Source organism: Eptatretus burgeri, chromosome 11, assembly GCF_056783735.1.
Source record: "Eptatretus burgeri isolate ZD-2024b chromosome 11, Ebu_testis_v1, whole genome shotgun sequence".
Classification (NCBI taxonomy): Eukaryota; Metazoa; Chordata; class Myxini; order Myxiniformes; family Myxinidae; genus Eptatretus; species Eptatretus burgeri.
Window position 1 is genome coordinate 72257160 of NC_140971.1, and position 20592 is coordinate 72277751.

The 20592-nt window shown below is 41.6% G+C and overlaps 1 long non-coding RNA gene across 1 annotated transcript in view; it reads right to left on the reverse strand.

Moving 5' to 3' along the window:
• Positions 1–1593: 1593 nt before the first annotated feature.
• LOC147017357 (uncharacterized) overlaps positions 1594–20592 on the reverse strand; it is a 43616-nt gene continuing 24617 nt past the window's right edge. The window contains exon 3 of the long non-coding RNA XR_015049460.1: positions 1594–7215. This is a non-coding gene — a long non-coding RNA (uncharacterized LOC147017357). The remainder of the gene's footprint in view (positions 7216–20592) is intronic.

Sequence of the window (20592 nt, forward strand, 5' to 3'; positions counted from 1 at the left end):
TTGAGGTGTGAGAGGGAATTGGTGAGCAGATGTGGGTGGTTATGAAGGAAGGATGTTATCTTAGGAAATAGTACCTCGAGAAAATGCTTTGATCACGGGCCTAGAAAGTCTTCACAGCCAACACCAGACTTTTACAGCCAGGTGGCCATCTCCTAAAAATTGTACCATTTGAATGTTTTCTCCCTCCAGAAATATTTTTTTCAACCATCGATATTTCAGATTGTTGAACAATGTGTTTTTTTTTAACCACATCTTTTTTTTACTCCCATGCACATAGCACAAAGTGGGGTCAAGCAATAGGTTTACTTTGTCTGTCTGGCTGTGTACAGACGTCAGTACGTGATTGAGGAACTATTTCATTTCAATTTAATCTTACATTTTGAACACTTCAGAACACAGTATTCATGAATGAATCATGAGTCGAAACATAAACCTGCAGTTTAGCAGTACTTTGGCTCTGAATTTGGCAAATTGTATAGAATCTCGTCCCAAGTGCACAAAAATCGTTCCAAACAGGAAACTTACTGTTTTTAAGGACGTCAGAAAGGACGCAAACAACAGGCACGAATAACTAATGTAACATGTTAAATGAGGTGGTGTAGAAGATGCTGCATAAACTGCAGTAAACTTCTGAAAAAAGTTTTATTTTTTTCTCCAGTCTTGAAAACTTTTATTTTATTTAAATTTAATTATATAATTGAACACTTGAAGAACACAAACTGCCTTTTTCTACTTTCAAAAACCTCCACTTTAGCAGTAATTGGACAAAATATTATGCCATTTTACGCCATCTCGAGCAATCAAATGTGTCACTCTCTCAGCAAAGGGGAATATCGAGATTCAGACAAAATGGTGGCTCAAAGGAAATATAGATCATGCTATTCAGATGTTTCCTTATTGCATGGAACAGACACTGATGTTTATTAAGTTGTACAAGAAACATAAATGATCTCTCATGCTTTGGAAAACCTCTTCCCTTTCTTTTTGCAGATGACTTAATGTTGTGTCATATAATAAGACAATCCACGAACAGGCAAACATCAGCTTCCTCACTCTTTGCTGATCGCAAATTAATTGGATGTTCGTCTAAGAAATGGAAGATGTCTTTGTGAGTAAATTTCAATGTCTTACCCTATCACTCCAGAAAGATTATCAAACAAACATACTGTTACGAATTCCGCCCGCCCGGCGTGCAATCGGCCACGTAACTCGAATCGCGACGTGTCGCCCACCGGAACGGACAATTCAGTCGTGACCCTCCTGGAACTATCGCCAAGGAGCTAGTCACGGGTGGGGGTTTAACCTCACCACAACCCAGTCCGCATTCTACCCGCGCGAAATAGGGTGAATCGCCAAAAGTCGATATACCTAAGTACTCGCACGGGTAACCTACCGAGGGTTGTACCACGCCACAGGTCGACTCCGGACACGAACCGCTGAAGCAGCTCATTCCGTGCTACAGGGATAACCGAGCGGAGTAATCGTCGACCTTGACGGTTCAGATTGGTTACCGGGTGTTTTAAACCCACTATCAATACCTTACGTGATGCAAGATGGAGATTCAACAAAGGAAAGGACGAAGCGAAACGGGGGAACAGTTCAACAAGCAAGCACTTTATTTCACACACGTAAGCAGGCAAATAGGAACAAAAGCAGGCAAATAGGAACAAAGGAAAGCACTACTACCGAATAAAAGGCAATTATTTACAGCACAGTCACTTATACAGGTTTTACTTGTCGGGCTGACGCCACAAACACACATACAAAAGCCCGAAAAGAAAAGAAAAGAAGTGACTTCCCTCATGGACCATCGAGTCCTCCTCTCCTACTACCGTCAGCGCGGTCGCGCCTGGTTCCGGCCTCCCACGTGGCCGGCGAACCCTCTACGGCACCCCTCATCCGGACGATCAGGTCCACCACAGGCTGCACTGCGGCGCCTCCCGTCCGCGTCTCCACCAACAGGCCGCGCCGGGCAACGAGAGAGGAGGAAGGGAGCGCTTTGGAGAGCGAGACCCAAGGAGAGAGAGCGAGCCTTTTTCGAGAGAGAGCTGGTGCCTTTTTCGGAGAGGGCTACAGCCAACATGAGCCACGATCAGAGAGAGAGCCTCGCGTCCGTTTGCCTTTTGTAAGGCGGGGCCCCGCCCTTTGCCGCGTGGGGCTCCGCCCCCTTTCGCGGCTCCACCTCCCTTCGAGGCTTTTCCAGAAGGCTCTCGAAGGGGGGCATGCCCCCACTCCGACCCCCTCACGCCGGGCCTCCACCAATGGGGAGGGAGCCGCCCTGCCCCCTTCCCTTGTCAGCCTTGGCACTGCAAAGGGGTGCGCAAACCCGCGCACTAGCGCAGGTTTCTTTTTTTGCCGTTGTCAATGGTTGGTTTGAGGTTGTTGGATCCAAAATAACGATAGAGATAGAAAAATGGCTAACTCAAAGCGTTGCAGCCCGGATGAATCACACATATTCCCTCTAAACAACAGGTGTGGACTAACTACACATGAACTTCGCGTCATAACTGATCTGAGGACCCTTTATGGTGTATTGCGAATTTCCACAGCCGTAACAATACCTTACTATTTCCATTATTAGCCAATGATGTACTGTTATTATTATCAAACAAACACACCTATCTATTTCCATTATTAGCCAGTGGAGTACTGTTCTTATTATCAAACAAACATACTTATCTATTTCCATCATTAGCCAATTATGTACTGTTATAACAATCAAACAAACACCCCTATCTATTTCCATTATTGGCAAATTATATACTGCCCTAATAATCAACCACACCTATTTCCATTATTACCATTGGAGTACTGTTCTAATTATATAATCAAACAAACAAACCTATCTATTTCCATTATTAGCCAATGGAGAACTATTTGAATAATTAAATCAAAAAAACATACCTATCTATTTCCATTATTAGCCAATGGAGAGCTGTTCGAATAATCAAACAAGCATACCTATCTGCTTACATTATTAGCCAATGGAGTACTGCTCGAACAATGAAACAAACACACCTATCTATTTACATTATTAGGCAAAGATGTGCTGTTCTAATAAATCTAACAAACACACCTATCTATTTACATTATTAGGCAAAGATGTGCTGTTCTAATAAATCTAACAAACACACCTATCTATTTACATTATTAGCCGATGATGTACTGTTCTAATAATCAAACAAACACACCTATCTATTTACATTATTAGGCAAAGATGTGCTGTTCTAATAAATCTAACAAACACACCTATCTATTTACATTATTAGGCAAAGATGTGCTGTTCTAATAAATCTAACAAACACACCTATCTATTTACATTATTAGCCGATGATGTACTGTTCTAATAATCAAACAAACACACCTATCTATTCCCATTATTAGCCAATGGAGTACTGCTCTAATAATGAAAGAAACACACCTATATATTTCCATTATTAGTCAATGGAGTACTATTCTCCCCTTCAGCCTGGGGCCCCAGCAAAACATTTGTCTCTTCTGGATTCTGTGGAATCCAAATCTCTCAACACTTTTGGAATCTCACAGCATGAAGCTGAATCACAAGACCTGTTGCCTTCACATTGCACACACGTCAGTGGCCTCTCTTCTCTGCCTCCCTCTGCTCTCTCAATCCTCTGTCCCAATCCAGCTCATCGTAGATGCATGTGTCCCTCAAGTAACCCCCGACTGGTCCAGGGGTTAACCCCTCAAAATCCAGACTTTCTGCACACCTCAACTGTTTTACTTCTCTTTTCTTCTGTTTATTGAACCTCCTTCGACAGACTGTTCAATTGCACTCTTCCTTGAGAGCTTCAAACAAGCAGTGAACCAACATATCCAAATGGGGGAAGAAAATGATATTTTCTACACCCATTAACCATATCGAACTCAACCCTGTGAATGGCAGATTACGGTGTGTGTGTGTGTGTGTGTGTGTGTGTGTGTGTGTGTGTGTGTGTGTGTGTGTGTGTCGGTCTCTCTCTCGGTCTCGGTCTCTGTCTCTCTCTCGGTCTCTGTCTCTCTCTCGGTCTCTGTCTCTCTCTCTCTCTCTCGTTGTGTCAAACTGTGGCCCCACTGCCCCCTTTCTAAGTCGATTGCCATTTTACCCTCTGTCTATTCCCATTTCCTCAAATCCCTTCAATTTACTCCCTGCCATCCCTGCTCAAACAAAGCCAGGCCAAACAACTGACTGGTTACAAAGCCCTTTACAAAATGAATGGATAACTTTTAAATTCGAGACATGATCTCAAAGACGTTAAAAAAAATCAGTCCATCAAAACAATCTGCATCTTTGTAAACGAAGACTGCTTGCTTCTTTGAAAAATAAAGCAAACATCTTCGAGAATGACCGCCCGATGTAATGGATACAATGTTCCAAGTACGTATGTGGACATTAAATACGATGGATGCTGTAAAACCAGAGTGAAGCACTTTGTAAAAGGGGAATAATCTTGTTCCATCATCTCCATTTCCTCTTGGTGCTGCCGACGAGTTTATCAAACTTTTTTTTCCACCAATCTTGTAAAAATATATCAATCAATAAGAAAGAACAATAAACCTCAAATATTCAAGACGAGAAACAGAAAGGTTGGTTGTGAGTAAGAAACAGGCGCATGGGCCACAAAGCTAAGCTGGACAGTGTCTGGTACGCCAGGGACGTATACTTGCCACCCTCTGGCTTGCGTTAGCGTAGGGGATATGAAAGACGAGAAGAGCCTGCTGAGGCTGCGTCGGTCAGCATGGTTATGGGGAAGGGGAGGGGAGGGCATGTGGGGGTTGAAGATGCTCGAGGGAGGAAAATACGAGCAAAGAAAATCCCTGTTAAAACACCAACGTGTTTTGGCTCTGCATGTCGGCATCCAGAATTGAAGGAAGGACCATTTTGTAATCCCATGTCACCCTCTCTACTGGGCAGTTCCAGTGCAATTTCTGCAATGGTCAGGGAACTGGTGAACACATGAAATGCTACAATGACTTCATTTTCATCTTATTGTACATCCATGGTTTATATAATAATAATACTAATACCATTAACTGGGAGGGCACTCGGTAGAGTGCATACCTCCACCTCATGATGCCTGATCCATGAGAACATATCAGGCCCAATACATTTTTGAAATGTCATGCGAGACAGTACTGTATCGTTTTTGGCTCGACCTCTCAATGGTGAAGAATCACTTGAAAAATTAATTAATTCTCATATCCAGATCCGGATCCGGATCTTCACCAAGATCGAATCAAATCGTTGTGGTCACACACTCAACCTGTCCACCAAGTTTCATCCGAATCAATCTTCAACTTTTTGAGATATCGTGCACACAAGGACCTGGGTTGAACTTGAACAAAGTTCAGGGTCTACTCGTCTCGATAAGATGCCAAACAGCTATTTCAGGGCAAAGCATGCTTTAGCGTCATTATGAAGTTTTTTTGGTTGATTCATTATCTCTGAGCTATTCTGAATCAGAATCAGCCGGGTGCCAGACTGGCACCCTTGAGGAATTTTTTTTTTAGAGGCGAAAAACAAAATGGCCGCCACCGACTTTCGATAAATTCTGTTTTGGGCTATATCTTCAACTCTAATGCACTTACACGTACACAATTTTGGTGTCTACTACTATGTTTCATGCGACAGACAAGGTAAACGTTGATGATTCTCTCAAGATTGGATGACAACAGATGGCGGAATTTGAATCTGGATGGACAACAAGCTTCAACAAGACACTAACCAAGAAAGTGACCCTGATGACTTCGACCAAAAAGAGCATCAAGCTGGATGGAAGGCCAGTATATGATACCGAATTGATCTACACCCGAGCCATATGTCTCCAACAACACAGGGATATTGATATCAAGGATCGTCTCGCTTATGAACTGTCCCCTGTCCCAGAATCCTTGTTTGATGAGAGCGGTGTGATGCGGGCTCAGTCGAAAGCAATCCTGAAGACGAAACTCCAAGTTGAGCAATCAAGTCGAATCAAAGGTGTTCCAGATGATGTCATCTTCAATGGATGTGCCATGTTATGGACTGTACATTGGCCCACAAATGGTACAGTTGAGGATTCTGTGATCAACTTCATGGGAATCATCAAATACCACCTGGAGTGTTGTGACGTATACCTGATTTTCGACAGGTACATCAAAATGAGCATGAAACAAATGACGAGATCCAGTCACACAGGTCATGATTCAAGTCGAAAACATCAACTCAACTTTCACACAACACTTCCAGCACAAAACGTGGTCCTAAATGTAGCCTACAACAAAGTACAACTGATCGATTTGATCTGTCAGTATCTGATGACCCACATTGTGGACAACCAGACCAAACTGGTGATCACCGGAAAAGATCCTACACCAGTCCAAGTATGGAACAATTCCACTCGCCAGAGACAGGATCTGAAAACACACCATGAAGAAGCAGATGTCATCATCATCCATCACTTAGTTATAATTGTGTCAGGTGTCAGTGGTAACTCACACATCAAAGTGGTCTGTGACGATACAGTTGATTCATTTCTACCTTGAGGAAAAGATGACTGTGGATGTCAGCATGGAGAGTCCGTGTGCTGGGAGGGCGAACGTAGACATTCGCCAAACAGCACTGAAACACAAAAGCATCGCCAATTATCTGCCTGCTGTACATGCTCTGACCGGATGCGATACTGTGTCGTATTTGTTTGGCATTGGAAAGGCCACAGCGCTGAAGGTACTAATGGGCGGACATCATCCCACCTTACTTGGTCAGCTGGAAGCAGATGAGGAAAAGATGATATTTGAGGCAACTACCTTCATTGCTGCCTGTTATGGTTCCAAAGTCGAAGGTGATATGTCCACACACCGGTATCAGTTGTGAAAGTCTAAGATGGCTAACTCCAAGATTACCTCTGCTCCGAAATTGAAGTCGTTGCCCCCATCGCATGATGCCTTTGTTCAACATGTGCATCGCGCTCATCATAAAGTCATTACATGGAAATCGCCCGCTCAGTCAGACCCTCCAAACTTGGATCCCATCAAGTATGGATGACAAGAAGGTGAGGACGGTGCGACATTGTGTCCAACCACACTTCCATCTGATGTGTCTGCTGCACCAGTCACCATTCTGCAGCTGATCAAGTGTGGATGCTCCACCAGCCGGCCATGTTCCACTGGGAGGTGTGGTTGTGTGGCAGCACAGATGTCATGTTCGACGTTTTGCAGTTGTAACGCTGGATCAGACTGTTGTAACGCACAGACAAGGGCAGTAGCTTCTAATCACGATGACGATGATGAAGATTGAACATAATGGAGAACATTGCATCCTTAACAAAGTTAATATTTGTTTGCCTAAAAATAGAAGGTAATTTCAAAATCATATAATGTACATCCTTACTTTAAGACATAACCCAAAGTCATAGTCAACTATCCACACGTATCCGGATATATTTGTGTAAAAATCGTATTCCAATATAATCATCAATTCATTGATCATTGCAAGTAAGTTACTTCAGCCGTCATTGACTATTATTGTACGTTGTATTAATATTTGAGGGTTCATCAAATTCAATTTCTTACTCGAAGTGATCAGTGGAACTGCAAAATTGCCATTTTCATGTTAAAATGGTGGCCATCTTGAAAATATGAGACAGGTCTTATATATACACCTTCATTTTTATCATTATCGGATTCCTTGATCATGAAAACATAGTAGTCGACACCAAAATTGTGTTTGTAAGTGCATCAGAAGTGAAGATATAGCCCAAAACAGAATTTATCGAAAGTCGGTGGCAGCCATTTTGTTTTTCGCCTCTAAAAAAATTCCTCAAGGGTTCGAGTCTGGCGCCCGGCTGATTCTGATTCAGGATAGTTCAGAGATGATGAATCAACCAAAAAAACTTCATAATGATGCCACAACATGCTTTTTCACATTTCCGCTGGACTGCACTCGCCTGCATTGGCCCCGCGTTGTTCTGTGGTGCATCCGATGGTGGCTAGCTCACTGAAAAAGTGCAATTTTATTTTAAACCACGTCTCCTCTTTTTTGTACGATGATCTTTCATGACATGAACCCATCACTTCGGCAGAGACAAATACATTTAAAAATCTCATCAATATATGTGGAAAAATTACAGGCCAAAATCAGGAATCAAACCCAGGTCCCCGAGCAAGCTGCACAAGTGCTCTGCCATCTGAGCTAACTGGGCAAATGCTGGGTGAGCCACGCAATTCTTCCACATATACAAGTGCCATTCTTTCCCCCACTGCTTCCGGGGCACTTGCTGCCAACCATACTGTAGGAGCAGCTTGGCGCTCGACCTTCTCGAGAGCAGGCCCTAGCTGCTCCTATGGTTGGCAACGAGTGCCCTGGAAGCAGTGGGGGAAAGAGAGTGGCACTTGTTTTTGTGGAAGAATCACATTGTTCAGCTCATGGGTCACTCAGATAGCTCAGATAGCCGAGCACTGGTGTGGGCAGAGCACTGGTGTGGTTTGCCAGAGGACCTGGGTTTAATTCCTGGTCTGGGCCTGTAATTTTTCAACATGTTTTTATGATGATAATTTTATTCTGTTCATTTCTAATTACATATAAAAATATTAAATGCTTCGTTTAAAAAATATTTTTCAACCATGTCGTTGGAGTGCTACTGTATATTGGAGCGCTCTTCAAGCTTCGATCTCTCCAAGTTTCCATGGCGATACTGCGGCAGGTTGTCCATGTGGCCATCTATGGCGTTAAGAAGGCAAAATAAATTGGATGATTACAATGAGTAAAAAATGTTTTCAGTGACAAAGCAATGAATTGCCACATCATGGCAGGATAGCCGAGAAGTACACATACTCGCTCTAAACTGTCATCTTGGTGTTTCACAGACAGGGTGATTCATTAATGTGTGTGCCCTCTTGGATGGACGTTAAACTGGACATCATATCTCGCGGAATTCCCCCTCCTATCCCCCTCCTCCCGCTCTCACCCCTCTCTCTGCCTCTCTCACCCCTATCCCATGCCTCTCCCTCTCTTCGACCCCTACCCCTCCTCCCTCCCCTCCCTCCCCACCCCTTATCCCTCCTCTCTCTCTCCTCTCCCCTTCATCCTCTCTCCCTCCTCTTTCCCTCCCCTCAGCGAATCAACGAATTGTATTTGCTCATATAGAGTATAACACGAGTTCCTTTGTCAGGAACTTCAACACAGGAGGATGCCATTAGGCCCATCAAAGCCTGTGCTATGGTTGCTAACGTATAGTGGTTTGTCCATGATCTATCCTTTTTAAATACTGATTGTCAAGCAAGGAAGCAAAATGTACCACTTTTTTAGTCTTTGGTATGACTCAGCTGGGGTGCAAACTGTGGACCTCCCATACTCGGAGCAGATGCTCCAACCATTACACCCCCAAGTCTGGTCAAAGTCTATCTGTGGGGAGAATAACACACTATACTTATATTATTGGCATGAATGCTTTATCTTATGATAGTTGTCATAATTTATGGTATAGAAAAGAAAACTAACGACCTATGCAACAACATCTGTGTTGAGAAGTAGATACAGATGGGTCACACTACCGTGTCGAACTGACATGGCAGATGATGTCTGTCTTTCCTTTGGAATGAAGATGGTGAAATACAGTCATCTCAGCTTGCAATCTTAAATGAGATAGCATTAAATGGTAGAAAGAGTTGACACATGAGTTCTGTCCGTGAACTGCTGTTTCATCACATTCTCAAACGAGATGGTTGGTATTCATGGAATACATACCCCACACAGGCTTGAGAAGGACTTGGTGTGAGCCAACTCTTTTGTTTTTTCAGTTTTTTTTCCCCCTTTGATCCAATATGGCTGCCAGACCACGTGACCAATGATGTCATCTTTATCAAACCATATTTCCCATCGGAAGTTGACCCATTAGTTAAATTTTGGATTGATCGGTTAAGTGGTTTTTCCTACGAGGATTTTCAAAGATTTTCCCTTAGCTCCAACATGGTTGCCAGACAACGTGACACGTGATGGTCATTTTTCAAATAATCAAATCCTGTTCAAATTTCAAGTCAATTGGATGAAAATTGAGGATTTCAGAAATTTGGCCTATGTTGATCTTTTGGCTCATGTTTACCTCAAAAATAATTGGTGGTTGAATTTAGTGAGCTGATATGAAAATGCTGTTCAAATTTCAAGCCAATCGGATGAAAACTGAGTATTTCAGAAATTTGGCCTATGTTGACATTTTGGCCGATGTTGACCTCAAAAATAATTGGCGGTTGAAGTCAGTGAGGTGATATGAAAATGCTATTCAAATTTCAAGTCAATTGTATGAAAATTGACAATTTTAAAAATTATGGCCTATGACCTTCTAGCCGATGTTGACCTCAAAAATAATTGGGAGTTGAAATCATTGACCAAATGTGCAAATCCTCTACAAATTCCAAGCCAATCGGATGAAAATTGGGGATTTAAAAAAAATTGGCCTATATTGACTTCAAAAGAGTGACTGCTGTATCACATGGTCATGCAACATGTGGTAAAGTTTTCATTTCCTCCGCTGAACGGTTTTCATTGTACGCTCTTAACAAAATGTCGACATGAACGACGTCCGACATACGACATATGTATGTACGTTACCCATCGCTTAACCCTGCTTTAAGTTCGCGAGTACAGAGTAATAGCGAACGTAGTGAGCTTCATACTTAACGCGTGCACATGAGATAATAGGAAACAACAACAACACAATACCCTGGCAATTTGGAATCCGTGTCGTTGCCTATGACCCTTTTGCTTCCGGTTTTTTTTTTGCTTCCGGTTTTTGTCATGGGGAATGATGCATGCCGGGAGATAAAGTCATCGTCGGAGACATGAAAGACCCAAATATCAGACATAGTGAATATTTCCTCCACTGATTTTAATAAAGATATCTCCCGCATCATCAAAAAATAATTTTTAATCGTGATTTACATTATTTGATCGCTGATCCCGAATCCAGGCCGAATTAACCGGAAATTGCGTATACAGTTGTGAACAAGTTATAGGTAAAGTCAGAAGCGAATGTAAGAAGAATTCTACGTTCGCTTCTAGTATATATATATATATATATATATATATATATATATATATATATATATATATATATATATATATATATATATATATCTTTTTTTTTAGATGAGATCCTGTTCTAGGCGGTGTAGTTGTCGTTGTGAAGGTAATGTTGTGGAATTTTTTTTTTCAGATGAGATCCTGTTGTAGGCGGTGTGGTTGTTGTTATGAAGGTAATGTTGAGGTAATATTAATTTTTTTAGATGATATCCTTTTCTTGGCGGTGGAGTTGTTGTGAAGGTAATGTTGAGGTAATATATATATTTTTTTTAGATGAGATCCTGTTCTCGGCGGTGTAGTTGTTGTGAAGGTAATGTTGAGGTATAATGTTGAGGTAATATTAATTTTTTTAGATGATATCCTTTTCTAGGCAGTGTAGTTGTCGTTGTGAAAGTAATGTTGAGGTAATATTTTTTTTTTTAGATGAGATCCTGTTCTAGGCAGTGTGGTTGTTGTTGTGAAGGTAATGTTGAGGTAATATTAATTTTTTTCAGATGAGATCCTGTTCTAGGCAGTGTGGTTGTTGTTGTGAAGGTAATGTTGAGGTAATATTTTTTTTTTGATGAGATCCTGTTCTAGGTGGTGTAGTTGTTGTTGTGAAGGTAATGTTGAGATAATATTTATTTTTTTTGATGAGATCCTGTTCTAGGCGGTGTAGTTGTTGTGAAGGTAATGTTGAGGTAATATTTATTTTTTTAGATGAGATTCTGTTCTAGGCGGTGTAGTTGTCGTTGTGAAGGTAATGTTGAGGTAATATTAATTTTTTAAGATGAGATCCTGTTATAGGCGGTGTAGTTGTTGTGAAGGTAATGTTGAGGTAATATTAATTTTTTTAGATGAGATCCTATTCTAGGCAGTGTAGTTGTCGTTGTGAAGGTAATGTTGAGGTAATATTAATTTTTTAAGATGAGATCCTGTTCTCGGCGGTGTAGTTGTCGTTGTGAAGGTAATGTTGAGGTAATATTTTTTTTATGAGATCCTGTTCTAGGCGGTGTAGTTGTTGTTGTGAAGGTAATGTTGAGGTAATATTTATTTTTTCAGATGAGATCCTGTTCTCGGCGGTGTAGTTGTTGTGAAGGTAATGTTGAGGTAATATTTATTTTTTCAGATGAGATCCTGTTCTAGGCAGTGTGGTTGTTGTTGTGAAGGTAATGTTGAGGTAATATTAATTTTTTCAGATGAGATCCTGTTCTAGGCGGTGTGGTTGTTGTTGTGAAGGTAATGTTGAGGTAATATATTTTTTTTTGATGAGATCCTGTTCTAGGTGGTGTAGTTGTTGTTGTGAAGGTAATGTTGAGATAATATTTATTTTTTTGATGAGATCCTGTTCTAGGCGGTGTAGTTGTTGTTGTGAAGGTAATGTTGAGGTAATATTTATTTTTTAAGATGAGATCCTGTTCTCGGCGGTGTAGTTGTCGTTGTGAAGGTAATGTTGAGGTAATATATATATATATTTTTTTAGATGAGATCCTGTTCTAGGCAGTGTAGTTGTTGTTGTGAAGATAATGTTGAGGTAATATTTATTTTTTCAGATGAGATCCTGTTCTCGGCGGTGTAGTTGTCGTTGTGAAGGTAATGTTGAGGTAATATTTATTTTTTTTGATGAGATCCTGTTCTAGGCGGTGTAGTTGTTGTTGTGAAGGTAATGTTGAGGTAATATTAATTTTTTTCAGATGAGATCCTGTTCTAGGCAGTGTGGTTGTTGTTGTGAAGGTAATGTTGAGGTAATATTTTTTTTTTGATGAGATCCTGTTCTAGGTGGTGTAGTTGTTGTTGTGAAGGTAATGTTGAGATAATATTTATTTTTTTTGATGAGATCCTGTTCTAGGCGGTGTAGTTGTTGTGAAGGTAATGTTGAGGTAATATTTATTTTTTTAGATGAGATTCTGTTCTAGGCGGTGTAGTTGTCGTTGTGAAGGTAATGTTGAGGTAATATTAATTTTTTAAGATGAGATCCTGTTATAGGCGGTGTAGTTGTTGTGAAGGTAATGTTGAGGTAATATTAATTTTTTAGATGAGATCCTATTCTAGGCAGTGTAGTTGTCGTTGTGAAGGTAATGTTGAGGTGATATTAATTTTTTAAGATGAGATCCTGTTTTAGGCGGTGTAGTTGTCGTTGTGAAGGAAATGTTGAGGATTTTTTTTTCAGATGAGATCCTGTTCTAGGCGGTGTAGTTGTTGTTGTGAAGGTAATGTTGAGGTAATATTTATTTTTTCAGATGAGATCCTGTTCTCGGCGGTGTACTTGTTGTGAAGGTAATGTTGAGGTAATATTTATTTTTTCAGATGAGATCCTGTTCTAGGTGGTGTAGTTGTTGTTGTGAAGGTAATGTTGAGGTAATATTAATTTTTTCAGATGAGATCCTGTTCTAGGCGGTGTGGTTGTTGTTGTGAAGGTAATGTTGAGGTAATATATTTTTTTTTGATGAGATCCTGTTCTAGGTGGTGTAGTTGTTGTTGTGAAGGTAATGTTGAGATAATATTTATTTTTTTGATGAGATCCTGTTCTAGGCGGTGTAGTTGTTGTTGTGAAGGTAATGTTGAGGTAATATTTATTTTTTAAGATGAGATCCTGTTCTCGGCGGTGTAGTTGTCGTTGTGAAGGTAATGTTGAGGTAATATATATATATATATATATATATATATATATATATATATATATATATTTTTAGATGAGATCCTGTTCTAGGCAGTGTAGTTGTTGTTGTGAAGATAATGTTGAGGTAATATTTATTTTTTCAGATGAGATCCTGTTCTCGGCGGTGTAGTTGTCGTTGTGAAGGTAATGTTGAGGTAATATTTATTTTTTTTGATGAGATCCTGTTCTAGGCGGTGTAGTTGTTGTTGTGAAGGTAATGTTGAGGTAATATTTATTTTTTCAGATGAGATCTTGTTCTAGGCGGTGTAGTTGTCGTTGTGAAGATAATGTTGAGGTAATATTTATTTTTTCAGATGAGATCCTGTTCTAGGCGGTGTAGTTGTCGTTGTGAAGGTAATGTTGAGGTAATATTAATTTTTTCAGATGAGATCCTGTTCTAGGCAGTGTAGTTGTTGTTGTGAATGTAATGTTGAGGTAATATGCAGTAGTGTTATCACGGTTATATAAATGCACAAATAATTAATTTGATCTATCGTATACCCAATCACACCTTTATGACTAAAAAATTAACAACAAGATTCGATAGTAAATACTCTAGCAATTTTAAGTTTACCTAATTTTAATAAAGATATCTCCCGCATCATCAAAAAATAATTTTTAATCGTGATTTACATTATTTGATCGCTGATCCCGAATCTAGGCCAAAGTAACCGGAAATTGCAGCATCGAATGTAAAAAGAATTCTACATTCGCTTCTAGGCTTTGCCTATTCCATAATAATCTTCATCGGTTATTGATACTTCCGACTGATGAAGAGTTCCATATCCAAAAGGTCCACCTGATGTTTTCACATCTGAAGCTGCAATATCTGTGGCTCTGCGTTCGAATAGGCATTCACAGTGCTCTTGGATTTCCTCCCCCTATCTCTCCCACCACCCTCACCTCTATTGCGCTGCCCCCTTTCCAGTCATGACTGATTTGAAAAAATAACATATGGCTGTTTCGCTTAACAATTCACAATGCTGTTTGAACACGACTGGAACTTTTACTTTGAGCGACAAATCGTAATTGGCACACATAATGACACCAAATGACTTGACAAAACAAATGTGAATTCGCAGCATTTTCAGCAGTAATTTGGATTTGATAAGTATAGGCTCCAAGCAAGATGTGGGTAAAGGTAAGGTGAGGGACAAAAACCCACAAAATTGCAGCAACAACCGCAAAGCAAAAGCACAACCAAGTGAACCTTCACTCTTGGCTCAGAAAGTCCGACCTTTCAACCAGGGATGGAGTGGCCTTCATCAGGTCAGATATTTTATTGCCGAAACGATGGACTTTTGAAGCCTTTATTTATTTTATTCTTTGTCACAGCCTCAAATTGGTTGTGGTTTTGTGATTTCTCCTGTGCAGTTGTTGATGCAATTTTTTGTTGTTTTGTATACAAAGTGAAAGCTCATGGAAGAGCGAGGACACTGAACTGATCAGGACGCAACTTAACGAACGGAACATCAGAAAGAGGGGGGAACTCCAACATCAGGGTTGAAGGACAACACAGAGGGAGACTTGGACAAATAATGGGTGTGGGAAAGAATGAGGGGTCGGGGAGGAGGCACGGGGTGGACAAGATGGATGCAGAAGCAAACTCTCAGGAAGAAAAAAACTCGAAATTTGGAAGGAGATGGGAGGTGGGGTAACGAGGGTAGAAACGATTATGGTTTCGGATTGGGGACGACTTGAGATGGTGGTGCACAGCTGTCTTGATGACCTATAGGAAAGAATGAGATTGAAGAGAATGTGGAAGTTGGTTTCACAGGTGGGAAAAAAGAGGAATGAAAGAGTGGGAAGTGAACAGTGATCCTGGATTTAGGTAGTTCAACCAGAAGGGGTTTGATGGTGGACCATGTTAGTCCTACAGAAACCTTGGGGGGGGGGACTGGACAAAGCATGGAAAAGGCAGAGGATGCAAGACCAGAAAAGAGGCAGTAGAAGACTGAGAGACGACCGACCTGTCTGCAATGGTGACGTGATATGCCTACAGGCTCGGCTTCATCACGGGGAGAATCCAATAACCTTTACGGCCTTGGTTTTCACAGCGACAAGCTAAGCAAGATGTGAGGTCGGGGAGCCTGCCCAGAGGGTAGAGCAGTACCCCCATCAAGCTGCTGACGAAGGCCTTGTAGGTGGATAGGAGTTCAGGTGTGTCAAGGAAGGACTTTATACGATGGAGGATGCCGAGGTGGCAGCTGGCTTTGGAGGCCAACTTTGAAGTGTGGTTTGCTCAAGAAAGAGCATGGCTGATCGTGAGACCCAGGAGTTTGAAGGACTGAACTTCCTCAAGAGAATTGTTGAGAAAGTATATGGAGGTGGGGGGAAGGGGACTGGGGGGGATTGTCATACAGTCCTTTCAGAGAGAGAGAGAGAGAGAGAGAGAGAGAGAGAGAGAGAGAAAGAGAGAGAGGTTCTTTGTTTAATTCTCTCATTACATGTACAAACTGTTCTTTGATAATAGTTTGGTTGGAGTGGGTGAGGTATAATGGTGGAGGGTTCAAAGGGGTAAAAGCTACAATGTATACTGTGAATAAAAGGAAGGAAGTGAAGTTGTTGGCCTAAATGTCACTTATTTATCACAATTGTCGAGAAATAATTTTTACCTTCCTGTTCTGGTTTCGGAAACATATCAAAGGCTTATAGCCCTTACCAACATCCCTCAAGATGAAGGAATGATTCCTGTTTGACCCCATTTCATCATTGACCAGTTCATGATGAGCTAATGGGACCTGACTTTGGCCTGGGTGGCCATCCTCCATCCCTTGGCCCTTCATCATAGCGCTTCACCACACGGCATCCCTTGAGCACTACACGACAGCACGGCGGATCTTACATAATCCAATCTCTCAACTACATCACCAAATCCAGGTCCATCTGCTAACCTTCTATTAATCAGTTTCAAATGGTCTTCAGGTCTTCAGAGAGAAATGTCATCATCACCAGCTGGATTGAAAACCTCCATTGTATAAGAAATCGATATCGTGCCAAACTGCATATCTCCGCAGATTGTGCGGAAGAGCAAAAAAAACCCTGCAAACGACATGGTATGAACTGACGAATGGAAGAAAACATGTGGTTATCGAATTACCGCATTTACAGGAAATTTCGATGTCAGGAAAGGAAGAAAGGTCTCGAAAAACGAAGACCATAGCGTAATGTGATTAGTACAGGCACAGGGCCAGATCTCTGACGCATGGAAAACCCCTGTAAGGTGGTCGGTCAGCTGTATGGAAGTTGTTACCAAAAACGTCAATATCTGAGGTTACAAGAGAATTTGATTCCGAGCCAAAGCCTTGGCAAACTTTAGAGGGGCTGGGATGGTGTAGGTTGAGTGGGTTTAGAGGGAATTTGGGGAGGTGATGAGAGTTAGGGCCAGGGGGGTTGAAGGATTGGGAGAGGGAAGGGTTGGGGGCAGGATTGAAAGGCAGCAACATTCGGTCCAAGCGCTATGACCTGCCAGGGCCAAGACGCAAAGTATTCACCCACACCCATTCCTTTTCCTGCTCACCAACTCCACCTCACTTGAAGGTCCCATGCCTTCACGGAAAAGGCCCTGACAGCCGTGCATTGTTTCGCTGTCCCCCCCCCTTTTTTTCTTTTTCTGCGAAGTCAATTCCCAAATGTGGTGTTGAGCACAAGGTCACATCGTTGTGGCCTGCCAATGCCCCATTTGCTTTCTGCTCAGAGCAATCCATGGTTGGACTGAATGGTTGGTTGCAGCATCTGCATTACTTTCATGGCACTAATCCCAAGTGCTAAATTTTAAAAACCTCGTGTTTCACTTATCGTAGTAGTACCTGATAAAGAGGAACTAGTCATAGCATCTTCTGGCCCGATATATTTTCGAAATTCTTCCAAGGAGTCTAAAAAACACACGTGCATCATTGCTATATTCAATCACTACATGACTCCGCAAGATATTGATACCATTTCTGGAGTGAATTTAGATATTGTATCAAAAAATATAAATATCATGCTTCAGTGTACAAAAGAGAAAATTCTGAATTCATAAAATTTACGTTTGGTTTCGTTTTGAGCTCACCTGGACTTTAGTCAGGTGAGCTTATGCGATCGAGCAGTGTGTGTGTAGGTCTGAGGGAGTGAGTCAGTCTGTAAACACTTCAGTCAATATCCCTTAAACCAAACACACGATTTTGATGAAACACAAGCTTAATATCTGATGCCTAACAAAGGTGTATCTACCGCATCAACATGTGCTCTCATTGAGGGGGTCTCCGGCGGGGGGGCTGGGGGGGGAGGTTGACCCGCTCCCACCCCAAAATAGGTATTTGATCTACTCTCCGAAACTACACACACGATTTCGATGAAACTTGACCACAACCTTCATCACCCGGGATGTACCAAAGTTTGTTCAAATAATCAAAAAAAATCAGGGTCTAAAAGGTTCGGCGGGGTTCAGTGACTGTTGCTCCTGATCCAGGTGAGCTTCAGGACACTCCGTCCTATTTTTAAAGTAGGAGATATACGTTTCAACACATATAAAAGCACGGGAAGAGCAAGGGAATTAGGAGACAATTGACAAATAGGCATAGTCGATGGGATTTAAATGTTACACTTCACAACATTTTGAGCCAAGTGCTCAGATCAAATCAGCAAACATGCCGCCCTTCTGTACTGCGCGAGGTTTGTATTGGAATACGAAACAGCTGGCTTTGACGAGTTATCGCAAAGGGAGGAGAACTTGTGAGACCTTTATATCTTGGTGTGTTCTGACTGCCTTTTATCCTTGACTGCACAAACATTTCATAAGCACCCAAAAACACTGAACTTTCCGTTGTGCTCGTGCTTGCACTGTTTAGACTCAAAACATTGTTCCCTCTTTCATAAGCGGTGGAACAACAACAACTGGCGAGAGCAATTACTGGCACTTGCAAAGTATTTCAGAGACCATAAGGCTATGAACAACACTTTGACCCATTCGGCTTTGATTCGAACATGACGTCTGCTTTGCAATCGAGTTTGTATTGATCATCATCAAAACTATCTCGTGATGAGAGAGAGAGAGAGAGAGAGAGAGAGAGAGAGAGAGAGAGAGAGAGAGAGAGAGAGAGAGAGAGAAAGAGAGAGAGAGAGAGACCGAGAGAGAGAGAGAGAGAGAGAGAGAGAGAGAGAGAGAGAGAGACGTAGAGAAAGGTGGGGAGAGAGAGAGGAGGGAGGACAGAGGAGGAGAGAGATAGGGAGAGGGAGACATGTAGAGAGAGGGAGAGAAGAGAGCTAAATCATGGAATGCACAACAGTATAAAGTGGAATCAAGAGTTCATAGAACACCTTCCCCTATAGAGTGTTCAGGTAAATAATTAAATTGAAATATATTAATAATATTACCAGTCATATAAAAGGATTTCTGGAGGTTTACAACTGTTGATTCAGTCTTATACACCACCATATATCACTTATCCAAGTACTGTACTGCAAAACTGGAGGTTTTGCAAAGCAATGTTGTTGTTTCATATGCAGCCTGTTGCTGCTGGTTGCATCATTTTCTCAAAGCATGGCTGTACTGCTGATGCCTTGCCCCTGTTGGCTGTTACTAGTAAGCTGGTACTCGTTTTGCCAACCTCAAAAGGATGACCAGCTGAGTCAACCCACTTGGTGTTATTTCATCGGCACAACATGGGCTCAAACTCAAGATCCTTTTGATCTTAAGCCGGAACCACCTTAACCATAAAGCCAACATCAGGCTTTTTGGAAGCAATAATGAGGCAATTTGTATTCTGCAGTGCTGAAGTATATAATTATATTTAAATAAAATAAAATTTGTAAAGGTCGTATAAAAAGTGAATTCTGAAAGTTGACCACTGTTGATGCAGCGTCTATTACACCAACCTATCTGGCGCATCACATTGGTCATTCACACTCGTTGTTTGTGTGGTTCAATTCCAGTGATTTGTTTGGTTTTGTTGTAGGGACGAGTTATCTCTCTTGCCCGTGTTGTTGAGTGGTGAGTTAAGTTGAATTTGTTGTACTATAGTCATTGTCATTTTATTGTGTTTTTATTGGAAATTTCAAACGATTGGTTATTCTTGATAAAATAGTTGATGCTAAGGAAAATTGGTTGTGTTTTAGTCGTCACGCGATGTGGGGAATGCCACAGACCTTGCCATGTGGTGCACGGCATCGTGGTCTTGCGGATATGTTGCTGTGGTGGTAATCCGTTTATTCTTTAAATTCCATGGGGTTTGATGAATGCGATCCCTGAAACGCCCTGAAGTATCGTGGATACTGTAGATTGATGGACTGTACATTCAGTTGTTTGTTTAAAAAAACAAAAAACCTGTTGAGCACCCGCACCGCATGATGGATGGATGGATGGATGGATGAATGATCCTTCTCATGTCGTCAGGCACATAGGGCTGCCGAGTCAGTTTCATTGGGTAGGGATACAATCCTGGATGGGTCATCACTCCAACAGGGAAGTTAGAACAGGAATTTGTAATTTGGCCAGGGTGCTGGCGATAACTCGTCTACTCTTCCCGAAGGACACCGTGAGATCTTTAACGTCCACCAACTAATGCTGACAGATGTGGCATCCGTTTTAACGTCCATCCGAGGGACGGCACACACACACACTGATGAACCACCCTGACTGTGAAACACTGGGATGACAGTTTATAGTGGTGTTGGGATTCAAACCCAGGCTCGACAGCTTAGAGATGAGTGTGCCACCGCATGTTCAGTTGTGGTCTGATACTGACATATGATACTCTTGGATTAATCAACCATGCCATTCCTTTTTCTAATCGAAATGTATTCATATGAAGAAGATGTTACCTCATGGTTGCCATGCTTTGTCAACTTTATGTTGTTAGTGAGCTATGTATTCACCCTTTCTTACAAACTACAGATTGACCTCAAGCCAACCAGA